Below are 16,839 nucleotides of genomic sequence, written 5' to 3' on the forward strand. Positions count from 1 at the left end.
TCCTAGCTCATTCCTGTCTTGATGTTTCTTTAATCCAGTGACAGTAACTTCCATGATCATCTTCAGCCAGGAAGATTCTTTACCTGCTCTTTGCTGTTGTCTTCTTGGTACTTAAGGGTGCCCAAGTAAGATATAAATAAAAACAAGGAATAAATGTCTTTGTCATGGCCTGTCATATTCCTATAGAGGGACCTGCTGAGACCTTGCTGTCTACACAACATTAAGAATATGGGAAATTCACACAGGTACCTCTGGATTCCAAAGAACCGTGTACATTACTAGATATAAACATATTAGGCCAGGCTATCCATAAACATTTCGGCACCAGCCGAGTTCTGCTGGATACAGCAAAAGATGATACTGAGGGCCACTAGAGGGTTCCTCTCTGTTTAAATGGAAACTACCCAAGTCCCATACACCCCCAATCCACACACATATAGTCACGGCTCACAGTATCCTCAATGTTATCAGGGAATTTCTGCATATGGGGTTGATGCATAAAAATAGGAAAATTAACTAAATACACATAGAATATAGATCAATAATGTATAAAAGAGATACACAATCTACCCACACAGAGTTTGGTGCCAAGCCACTTCTCAGAGGGAGTTGTTTCTTGAATTCCTCTCTGAACCATGTTGGCTTGTCCAAAGCCAACTGGTCAATGAGACTCTATCTATTCACTTTGTCAGCTTTGTACCAGACTGATGATGTTTAATTAGTGTAGGTATTTATGATGTAATCCTGGCCCCATGTAAATCAACACAAAACTCCATGGGGCGAGCATATCACCCTAGATTATAATTTCCTCCAGACAAGGATTGGTTAATTGTAACGATGACACAGAAAATATGACAGGTTTCAGAGTAGCAGCCATGTTAGTCTGTATCCGCAAAAAGAACAGGAGTACTTGTGGCACCTTAGAGACTAACAAATTTATTAGAGCATAAGCTTTCGTGGACTACAGCCCACTTCTTCGGATGCATACAGAGTGGAATAAATATTGAGGAGATATATATACACAATACAGAGAGCATGAACAGGTGGGAGTTGTCTTACCAACTCTGAAGGCCAATTAAGTAAGACTTTTTTTTACAGAAAATATGGAATTTATTTCTACTAATAAAGTCACATACATCCAGGCATAGGACATAATCCTTGACATAATATAGGCCTAAGCCCTTAAAACATATCAAACATTAAGTGCTGCATCTGTGGTTCACAAAGGAGTTAGATTGAATAACAACAACAGTCAGTAGTGAACCACAAACTCTTTCTAAGTTGTGAAGTAACTTCATCTTTGATCTGGTTCTTCTATATTATATGCTTTATATTTAGACATTTGTAAGAGAGTTAGAGTAAATCAAGGTGTAACGAGGCAATATAATATATAATTTAATTTATATAATTTTAGAGATTATAAAAAATAAATCTATCTTGAGTATTCTGCAACAGAACCCTGCAGTCTGAGGAAGTTTCATAGCCAAGTTGATCTAACTACAGAGTATATAAATGAGTTTGGACAACTTTGTGTGTATGTTTATCTATCTATCTATAGATATAACATATAAAATCTATATCTATAGATAGATATAAAATATCTCACTGATCATTAACAAAGGTATAACAAGGCATTTTTTGATAAAGAAGGTTATACCTTCAGTTGATATGTTGGGAAGCCAGTGAAAAGTTAAAATATGTAAAGTGAATCCCACTGAAATATAGGCCTTCATAACACTTGGCCTGATCATCTGTCCTATGGCCAGTTCTAAAGAGGTCTCATAAGAAACGTAGCTATCCTTCTAAGAATCAAAAGAAGTGTAAAGAATAAACCCCTATGGTGCAGATGGGACAGCTGTTTTGTCTTACTACTCCAATAATTGTGAATAATAATTGTAATTAGTGGTGTGTGACAGTGTACCCCATAAGGCTTTATGGGGAGGGGGTGCTTATAAATGTATGTATGACATAACTGGAATATGTTTTGTGCTGCCTGTGCCATGTAACATATCTCCGTAAAGGTTATGGTCTAATATATCTATTCATCCTATTTATACATATATATCATTTTCTACTCGAGGTTAAGAATATGGGCTGTGTGCTTGCTTGATTTCTAAGTAAGCTTTGTGAGGCATTTGGTCAGCTTCTTTAGGAAGGAATTCGCCAGGTTAAGTACCTGATCAGGAGACACTTGGGGAACAATGCATCTTGGAATGCTCCAATCCACATGAGAAGTCTTCCTGGAGACATGCAAGATGCCATGTGGACAATAGCGTCGGCCTGCAAAGACTGAGTCATGCAGGGGCATGTGACTTGCCCAGGTGACTCCAAAACTCCATCTTGGAGCTGGACTTTGCATAGGAGGGAGGAGGGGGGTCTCCACCCATAAGAGAGAGTCTATTTAAACCTGTGGGAGACCCCTCCATTTTGTCTTCAGCTGGCTAAAGAAGGAGCCTCTCCACCCCCCCCCAGGATACTTGAAGGAGACTGAAACAAAGGACAGTAACTATAGGAGGTGTGAGTGATTGCTGGACCCAGGCTAAAAGGAGATTAGCCTGTAAAAGGGAGCACTCTGGAACTGGTGAGGAAATTATCTGTATTCAGTTTGATTAGGCATAGATTTGCGCATTTTATTTTATTTTGCTTGGTGACTTACTTTGTTCTGTCTGTTACTACTTTGAACCACTTAAATCCTACTGTCTGTATTTAATAAAATCACTTCTCATTTAGGAATTTACTCAGAGTATGTATTAATACCTGGGGGAGCAAACAGCTGTGCATATCTCTCTATCAGTGTTATAGAGGGCGAACAATTCATGAGTTTACCCTGTATAAGCTTTATGCAGGGTAAAACGGATTTATCTGGGTTTAGACCCCATTGGGAGTTGGGCATCTGAGTGCTAAAGACAAGCACACTACTGTGAGCTGTTTTCAGGTAAACTTGCAGCTTTGGGACAAGTGATTCAGACCCTGGATCTGTGTCTGGAGCCAGATGGGAGTGTCTGGCTCAGCAAGACAGGGTGCTGGAGTCCTGAGCTGGCAGGGAAAACAGAAGCAGGGGTAGTCTTTGCACATCGGGTGGCAGCTCCCAAGGGGGTTTCTGTGATCCAACCCGTCACATGGTGAACCAAGGAACTGAATCAGATCATTTATGTTACTGCATGATGAACTCTGTAACAAATACAGAATCTCCAAGGGACATGTAAAGATTTTACAAAAAGAATCTCTTCTGACTTCAAAATGGATATTTCCGCAGACTGCTCAAAGTGTTGACAGAGGATACATATGGGAAATGATACAGAGTGGTGCCAAGTTGGACCAGGATCACACCACAGGGAGGTCTTAGGAAGGCGTCTGTAGTAAGTTGATGATCAGAGCTCAACTGGCAGGTGTTCAGTTTGTGTCCAAGACATTTTACACAAAGCACTGTGAGCTAACAGCCTTACACAAGGTGTTTTGTTCAAAGATCATGGAATTTTGCAGAGAGAATATTGCAGCAGTCCATAAGAGATGCCTCATTTTGTCACTGGATGGTGAAAAGGGACAACTCATATTCTGGTAGGATGTTTCCAAACTTTTATGCCACTTTCAATGGATAAGTATCAAAATACATGTATTTTCTTTACCAAATTAAAAGATGATTATTTTAAAGCTAAGTACTTCTCTGAAAGTATATACATGAGTTAAAATGATCTAAATTACTAAAATATATGATGTATACTTGTATTTCACTAACAAATTTAACCTGAATTGTTTAGAAGTCATGTCCTGGTTGTGGTCACACTCAACTGAACTGAACTTGCTAAGCAGGGGGCTCAGATGTCAGCCCCTCATGAAAAGTAAAAGGGAGGGGAGTGGACAGGTGTTTTGCCTGGAAGTATGGATTCTGCCTAAGAGTCCTAGGCATGGTTTAACCTACCCCTCTCCACTGTTCTAAAATAGAGTTACTTAAGGGTCTATTAGGAGTGTTTTGTTAAGTATCAGAGGGGTAACCGTGTTAGTCTGGATCTGTAAAAAGCGACAAAGAGTCCTGTGGCACCTTATAGACTAACAGACGTCTTGGAGCATAAGCTTTCGTGGCTGCATCTGACGAAATGGGTATTCACCCATGAAAGCTTATGCTCCAATACGTCTGTTAGTCTATAAGGTGCCACAGGACTCTTTGTTGCTTGTTTTGTTAAGTGATCTCTAGAACTGAAATCATCTGCTGTGGGACAATGACTCTACCCAGCCTGCTTCAGCACTGAGGTTCCCCCACTAAGAGCTAAAAATCACTGAGAGTCGTGTGGAACTTCAAGAGACTGACCCACAGAGGTCCCAGCAGAAATGCAAGTGGCTGCAGAAGGTAACAGCTGGTAGAGTAGCCTGTGGGGTGACTGATGCCAGAGCAAGTGTCTGGATGGGAGAGCGAGCAAGGGCCCCCCTCCGCCCGACCACAGCGAAAGGTGAATTCACACAGAGGCACCTCTGAACTCTGGGTCTTCACTGGCCAAGGACAACAACTGGGAGTGGAGTGTGGTGGAGAGAGAAGGGAGGGGCAGTTTAAAGAAACTTTGGTTGTTGGATTCAGGAACCTGAGGCAAAAGACACTGCCCAACACGCTTTGGGGTTTTGCTCATGGTTTTAGGTTTACAAATCCTGCTTATAGTGTTTTCCCAAATTAATACTGGGTGACTTCTCTTTTCTTATTAACCAGTCTCTTTTCTACACTCAGACTTTGTGCTTGCCAGAGCGGAAGAATTGCCTCTTAGAGGCACCCAGCAGGTGACATGTAATTTTCCCAAGTGAAAGAATTTTGCTTTTCTAACTTTCATGAACAAGAGTTTCTAACCACCCTGGTGTCTTTTGGGTTTTTTTTTTGTACTTTCTTAATAGCTTTCAATTCTACTTGGCTAACAAAAAATCATAATTGTGCAATAATTCTCCACCCTGAACTTAGACTAAGAAATAGAGGTCCAAAGAACAGCGAGAAACCTAATATAAGTAACTGGGAAATTAAAATTACTTACAAAACATTTGTTTAGAAATATATATTTTGCTTCATGCTGTTGCATTTCCTGAAATGCTCCTAGGACATCTATGGTACTTCATAGATAATAATCATTATTACTATTATTAAGAGATTGCAGCACACATATTATGAATGTGATTTGGATTAAAACAATATTTCTAGCAATCAGCAAATCCCAAATCCCAGTGTTCTATAAATCCAAGGCATCTCTATCTCCTCTCTGTCTTGGTGTCCCTGTTCTCCAGCAATCCTGAGTTCCTGTCCAGCCTTCAGCTATGAAGATCCTTCACCTGCTCTATGCTCTTGTCTTCCTGGTACTCTAATATGCTCCAGCTAAGATATAAATGAAAGCAATGGATAATATAGAGCAGGGGTTCTCAAACTCTGGGTTGCGACCCCAAGTGGGTCACGGCCCCATTTTAATGGGGTCACTAGGGCTGGCATTAGACTTGCTGGGGCCCAGGGCTGAAGCTGAAGCCTGAGTCCCACCACTTGGGGCTGAAGGTGAAGCCCAAGCCCCACCGCCTGTAGCCGAAGCCTAAGGGCTTCAGCCCTGGTCGGCAGGGCTCAGGTTACATGCCTCCTGCCTGGGGCTGAATCCCTTGGGCTTCATCTTTGGCCCCCTCATCTGGGGCAGAGGGGCTCGGGCTTCGGACCCTCCAACCCAGGGCAGCAAGCTCAGGCTTTGGTCCCCACTCCTGGGGTCATGTAGTAATTTTTGTTGTCAGAAAGGGGTCATGGTGCAATAAAGTTTGAGAACCGTGGATATAGAGGGATATCTGTGAGTTTATACTAAGGTTGCCCAAAGCTTTCCATTGGAAACATATTTCTGACACATTTTCTGAGCCCTAGCACCTCCCTGATTTGTTGCTATACGTGGCATTGGGCAAAGGAATAGTTCTGAGGTCAGGGAGGAGCCTTTCTTGCCCCTATGAAAATCAATTCAGATTTGACCTAATTGGGAGCAGTCAAAAATCTCTATTTCCCAATAGAGTTTTCCTCATTGCATATTGCTGTGGCTTGCTGTTTAAACCACCCAAGGTTGGATCTGCACTGGACATGCTCTTCCTGTCACAGGACACACAGAACTGAATATCTGGATGGGACACAGAAAAAATGAAGTCTGGCCAATCCCTTTCACAACACCCTTTGTTCCAGGGGCAGGAACAATCAACTGGGAAGGAGAAGACCATGAAATTAAACTATAACTTCTGCTACTCACTAGTGTTAACAATTCTGTGCCCTTCACAACACTGACTAATAAAGTCAGGCTTCATGTCCCACTGAGAGGTTACACAGCTAGGAATGGAACCCGGTCTCTAAAATGGTAGTGCTTCATCTCAGTGACTTAGCTCCCTATTGTCTCTCAGAAAGAATTTGTCACATCTATGTGCTTGGTGTCACTCCTGGAAATGCCACTATCTGAAGGTGGGACAGTCTGTACTGCAATGACACCAGGAACATGAGCTCACACATGTGAATGTGAACCACATCCCAGTGTAAAATGATTGAATTTGTTATTGGTATAACTAGCCACATGTTGGTGGCTGATAAAGGATTACACCTTTCACATGCTTCAGGATCTTTACATGTCACTTTCCCAGCAACTGAAGGAAGCATCTTATTTTCAACAGCTTGCTGAGGACAGATAGAACCACAATATGTGCAGTAACGCCAGCCTCAAGAAATCAAAAATCATATGTTTTACTCACTTATGAGATCAAAAAATTGTGAGTGAGACCCCACAAAATCACAATCTTCCCCAGATTGGGAATGGGCGACAGGGGATGGATCACTTGATGATTACCTTTTGTGTTCATTCCCTCTGGGGCACCTGGCATTGGCCACTGTTGGAAGACACGATACTGGGCTAGATACTGGACCTTTAGTCTGACCCAATATGGCCGTTCTTATGTTCTTATTTATTGGGAAAGGTGATGATGGTCCCTGCTACAGGAGCTCTCATCCCCATAGTGGACTGTCCAGCAGTGAATTCTATCCCCCCACAAGCCTTCTGGGAGCCAGCACTCTGGTCACTTAGAATGTGCAGAGTGTAGTTAGAGTAGGAGGGAGTTAGGCGGTCTGAATTTAGAATTTAGTGGGGATCATTTGCACCTGGATGGAGTCTGATGCGCTAACGAGGTAATTAGCTCACCTGCTGGCTACCTCACAGAAGAAAGCAAGCAGTATAAAATGCTGACCAAGGAGCAGGCAAGGTCCCTTCTATCTGCTACTGCATTGTGCTGTACTAGGAGCATAAGGAAAGACACTTGAAGGTGCCCTCAGGGAGTCTATGTGCTGTTCAAACCCCAGGAGGGCTTACAAGCCAGGGTTTTTACAAGGGGAATACACGTACAGCTTGATTCTGATTTTAATTACACCAGTTTTATGCTAGTGTAACTATGAGGGCTTCAGTGGAGTTACTCCTGATTTACAGCAGTCAGTGTAACAGGGAAGTGAATCAGGCATGAGATTTGAACACAATTTGGTCTGATTTCCTTTTTCTCTTCAATGTGGAAGATGAGGTTTTGGAGAGGGGAGAAGGGGTCTAGGTGCCATGGAGCACCTCAGTTGTAGAGTCAGTCTGTGACTGAACCCAGCCCGCTGACACAAAGTGAAAGTATATGTAACAATTATAAGAAATACAGATTTACCCAAGAGCTCACTGAAACCTACAGAGATGTGTGGACCCTGGGCTTACAAACACCCAGGTGTGGAAATAACATGTGATAAGGATGTTTTTAGGGTATTATTTTTAATTAAAAAATGGCTTTGTAATGGAGACGAATGATAAAAATAGCCCTTGCCTTCCACCAACACACAAACAAACTTCAGCAAGATTTTCTCAAACCAACTTGCTTTTATTAAAAGGAAAGTAACAAATCTTGGAGATATACAAGGGCTCTTTACAGCCCAGATAAAGAGCACTTCAGGTTCCGTTGAAGCAGGATCTGATGATTTTAGAAGCAAGCGGCTGTCTCCCAGGTTCCAAGAGATCCTGCTTAGACAATTAGCCTCCATATCTATACATGAACAAAGAAAGGAGACTCAGATTTCTTGTTGATTTCCATTAAAACAGGGCTAATACCATATTTGATTTCAAACCAAAAGACACAGGAGGAATTGCCCATTCACTGAATGGGGAATGAAGAGGTTCCTGGTTAACTCCGTCACAGGGAATCCATTCTCCCTACTACAACAGAGTTTTAAGGGGAATAGTCATATGTATCTAAATGGGTGAACTGGCTGCCTATAAAAATCTGTTCTGCAGAAAAGCACAACTCACACCCCAGTATAGTTGTACCACACACAGCTTGTGCACAGCTGAAGCTAAACTGACAGGTAATTACTTATGCAATAAATCACTTACTCTTAAAGAATGAAGGGAAATTCCTATTCTGTCTGAAGCCTGACTCCGTTCTGGTAGCAGTTGCTTCCAAGAAGCTGCTGGTGTGGCCACTGTGGCCGAGTTCCCTAGCTCTCACTCTGCAATCCCAGGGGGCTCCCAGCGTCACATCTCCTGCCCTCAACCTGCATCTTTAGTAGGTGGGAAAAATCTCTCACCCTCCAAAGTGCTTCTCTGGGACCTGCCCTGCTGCAAAATTAATTTGACCGTGCTGGGTGTCCTGTATAGTTTATGACAGATACTGTGCGAAACAGGCAGAGCAGGACTAGAAAAGCCTCCAGAGATATGGAATGTGGCCAAGCTAACATTCCATGAGAACCTTTATGCTTAAACCATGAATAAACCTTATGAAAAATGTTCGCATTGACGTCACCAAGATTTTTATAATTACTGCCCACGGGCTTTAAAAAGGGTGGAAATCATGGGCTAATGTCTGTACATAGCTGCTGTAAGGACAGAAGGATTCATGAGCCCTTAAATGGCTTTAAATCCTTAGTGGTGTTTTAATTCTATGGAAGAGTGAGTGCTTCTGACAATATGCAGGTGTCATCACTGTTCATTGTGTGTTAGGTGTCCGGTCTGTGCCTGCTCTACAGAGAATGAGAGTCTATTACAGCCCCAGCTAGAGAGCCTGGCCCCATAGCTCAAGCTATAGAGACTCTTGTGCTTTACTCCAGCAGTTTCTGCTTTAATCCCCAATCTGTTGGGCAAGATAGCACCTAGCACCCTTCTGTGTTCTACAGCACCTCCAGCCCGTAAGATCTCACACCCATTAACAATGATACTCTTAACCCAGCTCCTCATGTGCATAAGTATTTCCAACGTCTGGACCCATATATACTGTAAGGAAGCCCGGTGAAATGCTGCACAGTGCTGCTTTAACTGCAGTTTTAATGAATTTGTTAGTTTCCACTAGAATATTTTTTCACACTGGGTTGCTCTGGAAGGACCCTTGTGTGAGAACTAGGACACACATTACAATGTTCTCCCAGTTTTGAGTTAACTAGTGTGACAATACTTTACTGTAGTTACTTTTGACCTTCCCCGCACACAAACACAGGTGTCAGTAATCTCAAAACTCTTACGTTTTTCTTTGTCATAAAGCTGCTGCTTTACAATGTTAAAGCCTTATGAACAGTGAGTCTCTGTAGACAGCAGCCATTTTGTTCCCAGAATTTCATAGATGTTAAGACCAGAAGGGATCATCTGATTATCTAGTCTGACCTAGTGCCATAGAATTTCCCCCAGTTACCCTTGTATTGAGCTCAATAACGTGTATAACTGGATTGTCTTCCAGAAAGGCATCCAGCCTTGATTTGAAGATACCATGAGATGGAGAACATGTTATTTCCTTTGGTAGTTTGTTCCAATCATTAATCACTCTCACTGTTAAAAATCTGTGTCTTATTTCTGACTTAAAGTTCTCTGACTTCAGCTTTCAGCCATTGGTTCTTATTCTGCCTTCTCTGCTAAATTAAAGAGTCCCTGAGAACCTGGTATTTTCCCCCTCTGAATATACTTTTACACTTCCATCAAGTCACTGCAGAAACTCACATATAAATGGGGAATCATCATTGTAACTATTTTAGGTTTTAAATTTTATTATATGTGTGCTTTCCTGAGGTTGTATGGTGCTAGGTTTCTAATCAGAACCTTGTGCAGTGCTAAGTCAAGTATTTGGATTAATAATGGTTACACTTACAGAGTAACACTTCTCAACTAAACTTGTAATGTCATCTAAAATTAGATTAGGTTTGTTTACCAATGTCCTAAAAGCCCTGCTGAGTGGCATCGACTATATTCTTAACCTTTAATTCTTTATTGTTTGAGTCATTTTTTTCCATGATTTTTCCCATCATTTTCCCCCTGATTTTGCTGGGAATTGATGTCAGGCTAATTGTTAACTGGGTCATCCCACCTGTCTTTGTTACCTTTTGGCAGAACATTAACACTCTTCTAGTCTTCTGGAATCTCCCAAACATTCCAAAATTTGTTACCAATGATCAATAGAACAGAGCTCCCCTCAGCCAATTCTTTGAGGATTTCATAATGGAAATTATCCAGCTCTGCAGATTTAAAAATGTCTATCCCTAGTAGATGTTATATAACATCTTCCTTATTTCCTAATGGATAGATAGTAGTAACTCATGTAATATGCTCATGCAATATCAATACATCATCCTGCTTCTTTCCAAACACAGACCAGAAATAGCTGATGAACACTTCTGCTTCATTATTAACTATTACCTATCTATGAATGGGCCCCTTTTCTTGCGGATTTTTTTTTTTTTTTTAAAAAGCCTTCTTATCCTTAGCCCTACTAGTCATAGATTCATCCCTGATGTCCTCAGCTTCTCCTTTCACATGGCTAAACTTCATCACTTAATTTAGATTGATTGTTATCTATTTCCCCTTTTTCCCCATTTCCCCCCCTTCTCCTGCAGACTGATACAAAGTAGACCCAGGCTCTGCACTCACTCACTCCTTTTTTTGTTTTGTTTTTCCCTACTTGACTTACCTATTCTAAAATATAAAAGCAATGTAGACAATGGGGTATTGGGTGCCAACCCCTGCCCATATATGAAACTTCAGAAACATATGGAGACTGGACAAGAACCATAAAGGGACTGGGTGCTGGGAGACTTTCCCAACACATGAGCAGCTCACACTGCCAAAATCAGTCTGCTGTCCCTGGAGCTGGGGTGGTGCTAGGGACGATGCTGGAGGCTGTCAGGTCTCTGGGGGGCAATCCCTGTAGCACTGAGCACTGCAAAGAATCTGGGTTGCTCCAAGCTCAGGAGAAGCCCACAGGCAGCCTGGGTAAGGCAGTTGTAAGTAAGAGCAGCCAGAAGAGTGGTTCTCTTACATGTTTGGGGCCATTCCAGCTCCCACATGTCCTAGAATGTGAGCAGCACAGATGTGGCTTGAAGCCTCCTTTGCCTCTGGGCTGGACCCTGTGTGCTGAGCCTTCAAGAGTATTAAACTTACATGTAAGAAGGAGAGGAACAAATATTTCTGTTCACACTGCAATGACTCCCTTGTGAAATGCTGAACTTACCTTAGACAGCAAACGTTCCCTCTAGAGCAACTTCCACTGCGAAACATTCTACGAGGACATATCCCAATGTAACAGATACCTCCACGCAGTCTACAATTCCTGCTGAGATCATAAGCCTGGGAGAATTCTGCAGAAAGAAAAAGAATCCTCATCAGTCTGTAGAGCAGGGTTAACAAGGACTGTGATTTCAGGATGACAGGCATTTCCTATTCGCTTACACTTGGCCCAGTCAGCCCAATTATCTTCCAGTACAAATATTGATCACAGCTTTAGTAGTATTACTTAAATGGTTGTAGTTCTGTGAAAATGTAGTGGCTGATTCTAAGAAGGGAACGAAGCAAGTTAAGTAAACTGGGTTGCTGGATTTCAGAGGTACACTTCTCAACTCTGCATCCTGAGTATGCGCATTCTTTCCTGCCCATGCCTTTAAGGAGTGGAAAGCAAGTAGCTGCCTACATCTCCACCTTCCTTTAGTGGGTGCTGCTGTGGGTTTGATTCCCCCTGGCTCTGACAGGGATGTGCCAGGCAGTAGGCTAAGTAGGGTTGAATTGGCTCTGCACTGGGTTGGATGACTACAACATTTGAAAGAGATGGGGTTGAAAAAATCCCTTCCGGTTTGAAATCCATTTAAGATACGCAAATTCAGCTATGCGAATAGTGTAGCTGAATTCGCCGTATCCTATTTGACTTATCCCACTGTGAGGACAGTGGCAAATCTACCGCTGCGGCTCCCCCATCGACGGCACTTACTCCTCCTGACGAGGTGGGAGTACATGCGTCGGTTCGGGGATTGATTTATCCGTCTACATGAGATGTGATAAATAGATCCCCGAGAGATTGATTTCTACCCGCCGATCCGGGCAGGTAGTGTAGTCTAGCCCATAGAAAGGGTTAGACAACCTTAGTGCAGGCTCCCAGATACCCCTCTGTATCATCCTTCATTTTCATTTATGTCTTACCTGGCGCACACTGGAGCACCAGAAGGAAGACAGCAAAGAGCAGATAAAGGATCTTCATGGCTGAAGGTTGGCCAGGAACTCAGTGTCACTGGATAGAAGAGACACAAAGATAGAGAGGTTTCAGAGTAGAGAGGAGACAGAGTCCCTATATTTATAGGTCATGGGGAAACACTGAGCTTTTTCTCTCCTCCATCCTTCTCTGTCTCTCTTCATTCCCCTCCCTCCTGCCCTGTTCTCTTTCCCTTAACTGCTGTCCTGTCTCTCCCTTTGTCCTTTCTCTTCCTGAGCCCTTCTCCTTTCAGTCTTAACTGTAACCCCTTCATCTTATTCTTTCTTGCCTGTTTGCTTTTCTCTCCCTCCCCACCTATTCTCTCCTCCCCATCTTCTCCCTAATTCTTCCCTTTTTTCCTTGTCCTCATCTCTAACTCTGGAAATCCTCCCAAATCGCAGCTCCCACAGCCCTAAGGTGAGTTCATCAGAGTGTGATTAACTAACACAGCACTACGGGGGGACCCACTGTGCATTCGGATAACTAGGATTTCTGGATAAAGGGAATTCAGATAACTGAAATCATCCTGATGGTGGTTTTAACTCACATAGCTTCAAAATAAAGTTTTTATTGGAGTAAACAAAATGCATGGAATTTGGTACTTAACCATTAAAACTGGCATGAAGGCGTGTTCTCCAGCTCTGCACCACTGTCGCCCTGGGTGGTTTCTCGACATAGCGAGAAAGTTCATTCAGGTAGTTTACATACTCAAAGGGTTATCAGAGCTGCCTTCTTCTCTTTCTGCGTCTCACAACCATCTCCCTAGATAGAGCTTTAAAGGAAGAATTAGTAGGGTGAGTATAAGGGATGCAACATTAGTGGTTACCAGATTGGAGGTGCTCTCAGTAGCCAGGTGATGACAGTCCCAGTTGCTTTCTCTCTCACGCAGAAATATGAGCTTCTGGGAGTGATATTTTGACCTAAGCTGCCCATTTTATATAGCTTCTGAAGGCTTGGTTTCTTCTTGGCAAAGCTGCTGTGGCCCAATCGGAAAGAACCCTGCTTGTGGGGAAAATCTGAACTGTCCTATCACAATTTGGAAGTTGGAATTCTTGCAACTCTTTCTCTCAGGAATATTCATGGTCTTTGTGCAAAACATCTTGTGCCATCCCAGATTGTGTAAGACACGTTAGGCCACACTGGTTTGTGTAAAATATCTTGGGACATATAACGAACAGCTGCTGATTTAACTCTGATCAGCAACTTACTTCTGCAGGCCGATTCCCATAGGCCTCCCTGCAGTGTGGTTCTTGACCAATTTAACACAACTCTGTGCCCATCTCCAACTGGCAATTTCTCGGTCAGCACTTTGAGCTGCCAGCAGAAATGTCCATTTATGTAAAGTCCTTTCACGTTCTTTGATGATTCTGTATGTTTTTCATAGTTCATCATACTGCATTGGTCATTTGATGCATTTGCTTAATTTATTACTAATATTGTTGTTAACCATTAAATCAATATTAAGACAGACTGCTCTACATGGTTCTGTACCAGTAGTTATGTAATCTGTACATTTTATTTGTGAGATAGTGGGATTGCATCATATGTTTAAACATACTAATAAATAATACTAATAATTGTTAATAATAATAAATAATAATAATGTTACAGTTAATTAGACCTTATGACTGTTTATGCATTATAACATATCCTCTGAATTCACCTTTCAGATTTTCACTTCAAATGTATCACCTTCTTTAATAGAAACCAAATATTTTGTTACCTTTGTTAAAATTAGTTAGATTATAGGTGGCACAGGGAGCAACTTCTAAAACTGAGGATGCTTGACACTTTCTTTTATATGTCCCTGTTTTCTGTTACTTAGAACTTTGTCATAGTTGAAGTATTTAAAGTTTCCTGTGCCAGGCTGAAGCAAGAGCATATGCAGTGCAGAGAGAATGCCTGGAGTGGTATTTTTTTAAAGCAATTACCCTGTATCAAGCTCTGGTGAGGTAAACAACTGGAAAAATGGGCTTTTTGATGATTTAACCATATCTGAATGGATTTCTATGGAGATAGCAAAGGCATCTCCATTCCTACCAAATATCACATTTCTGCTGCAACCCATGGAGGATTTAGACCTCCTCAGAAAAAAAAGATTTGGAAAAGTTTAATAATAGAAAAAAATTAGGCAACTGAAATATAGGGTCACAAATATCCCTCTATACTATTCCTTGGATTTCACTTGTTTCTTACCTGACACTATCTGGTGCATCATAAACAGCACAAAGGTAAAGAATCTTTATGGAAGAAGGTCATTCAGGCTGAGAGTCTGTGCCGGGGAGAATTCTGCAGAAAGAAAAAGCGTGTTAATCATCCTTCTGGAAAGCAGGGTAAATAAGGGCTGTCATTTCAGGATGACAGGCATTTCCCATTCACTTACATCTGGTCAAATCAGCCTAATTATCTTCCAGTGCAAAAGTTTAGCACAGCTTTAGTACCACTTAAATGGTTGTAGTTCTGTGCAAATTCAGTGGCTGACTCTAAGAAAGGAATTGAGTGAGTTCTTTAAATGGGCCACTGGTTTTCAGAGGTATAGTTCTCAACTCTACAGCCTGAGCATGGACATCCTTTGCTGCCCCCATGCCTTTAAGTGATAGAAAGCAAATACCTGCCCAAATCTCTACCTTCCTTTAGTGGGTGCTGCTGTGGGTTTGATTCCTTCTGCTTTGACAGTGATGTGCCAGGCTGTATTATCAGTGCAATTTGGCTAAAGAGGGTTGAATTGGCTCAGCACTGGGTTGCATGACTACAACTGTTTGAAAGAGAAGGGCTTGAAAAAGTCCCTTCTGGTATGAACACCTGTCTGTCCATGATACTGTGCAGAGATTTTTTTTCTGAAGACCCACTCATGAATAGTTTCTTGATGACCAATTGCCACTCTTTGGTTATACCCGATGGACCTCTTAATTTGGAAACATAGCCAAAATGTGCACAGCCAAAACTTGTAGAATATTTAGGTTAGAACAGTTTTAATTGGCGGGTTTTTGGCTGCAAACGCTGCCCCACCCAGATTATATCATTTCTAGGAACAAAGCTAAGCACATACATGTGGTAGGTTCTGAGAGAGAGTGGAGCTAAGACACTGAGATGAGGGGTTGTCATTTTATAGACCTGGGTTCTATTCCCAGCTGTGTAACCTGTTAGTGGGACATGAGGCCTGACTTTATAATACAGACTGTGAAAGGCACAGAATTACTAACACTAGCCTGCGGCAGAAGTTACATTGTAAGTTACAGTCTTCCAGCTCCCAGCCCTATTCACCTTCTCCTAGACTAAAGACATATTGAATGGGCTTGGCATGAGTTCATTTTGTCTGTATCCCATCTGGTTGTTCAATTCTGTGATTGCCTGTTTCAGGAAGAGTATGCACAGGGCAGGTAGAAGCAGTCAGCAGCAAGCCTCAGAAAGATCTGAGGAAAACACTATGGGAATATTTTTTTCCACTGGTCATAATTCAGTCAAATCTCAATGATTTTTCTTGGGGGGCAGAAAAGACACAACCCTGATCTCTGAACAATCTGCCAAATTTCATGTTATCTTCTGCAAACTGCAAACTGAAAAGGTGCTATAACTCATAAGAAAAAAGTCAGATATGTTTTTCTAATAGAAATGGTTAGATAACCTTAGTGCAAGCTCCCAGATACCCCTCTGTATCATCCCTCATTTTCATTTATATCTTACCTGGAACACCCTGGAGCACTAGAAAGACAACAGCAAAGAGCAGATAAAAGATCTTCATGGCTGAAGGTCAGCTGGGAACTTAGCGTCACTGGACAGAAGAGACACAAAGACAAAGAGGAGACAGAGTCCCTATATTTAGTGGTCATGGAGGTCTAATGAGCTCTAGAAATATTATTTTAATCCAAATGAAATGTGTGTGTTCTGTAATCTCTTAATAATAATGATGGCTACCTATGCAGCTGCATCGAAAAACAAGGAGGATTTCAAAGAACTACAGTTGTGAGGCAAACTATATTTTCCAAACAAGCATTTTGTAATTAATTATATATGGCAATATACCTATCTCATAGAGCTGGAAGGGACCCTGAAAGGTCATCAAGTCCAGCCCACTGACTTCACTAGCAGGACCAAGTACTGATTTTGCCCCAGATCCCCAAGTGGCCCTCTCAAGGATTGAACTCATAACCCAGGGTTTAGCAGGCTAATGTTCAAGCCACTGAGCTATCCCTCCTCCAAGGTCAAATCTATTACAGCACACTCCCATTTATCTGACCAGCATGGGAGACATCCAAAACCTTTGATAGCCAGGCATTTGGTCACACAAATGTGCAGGAGAATTTAGTGCTAGAAGCCAGAGGGAACAAGAAGGAAGAGGAGGAGGAAGAGGTCGAG

General features: G+C 42.0%; 1 long non-coding RNA gene across 2 annotated transcripts; it reads right to left on the bottom strand.

Annotated features, from left to right (window-relative positions):
- Positions 1 to 12,528: 12,528 nt before the first annotated feature.
- Positions 12,529 to 16,252, bottom strand: LOC117875398. 2 transcript variants are annotated; one of them, XR_004645262.1, is made up of 3 exons: positions 16,168 to 16,252; positions 14,680 to 14,772; positions 12,529 to 13,255 (listed from the first exon to the last, which is right to left on the bottom strand). It is a non-coding gene; the product is annotated as an uncharacterized LOC117875398 (long non-coding RNA). The 2 variants fall into 2 exon arrangements; XR_004645261.1 differs by lacking the exon at positions 16,168 to 16,252 and adding an exon at positions 14,867 to 15,063.
- Positions 16,253 to 16,839: the final 587 nt, after the last annotated feature.

Source organism: Trachemys scripta, chromosome 3, assembly GCF_013100865.1.
Source record: "Trachemys scripta elegans isolate TJP31775 chromosome 3, CAS_Tse_1.0, whole genome shotgun sequence".
Classification (NCBI taxonomy): domain Eukaryota; kingdom Metazoa; phylum Chordata; order Testudines; family Emydidae; genus Trachemys; species Trachemys scripta.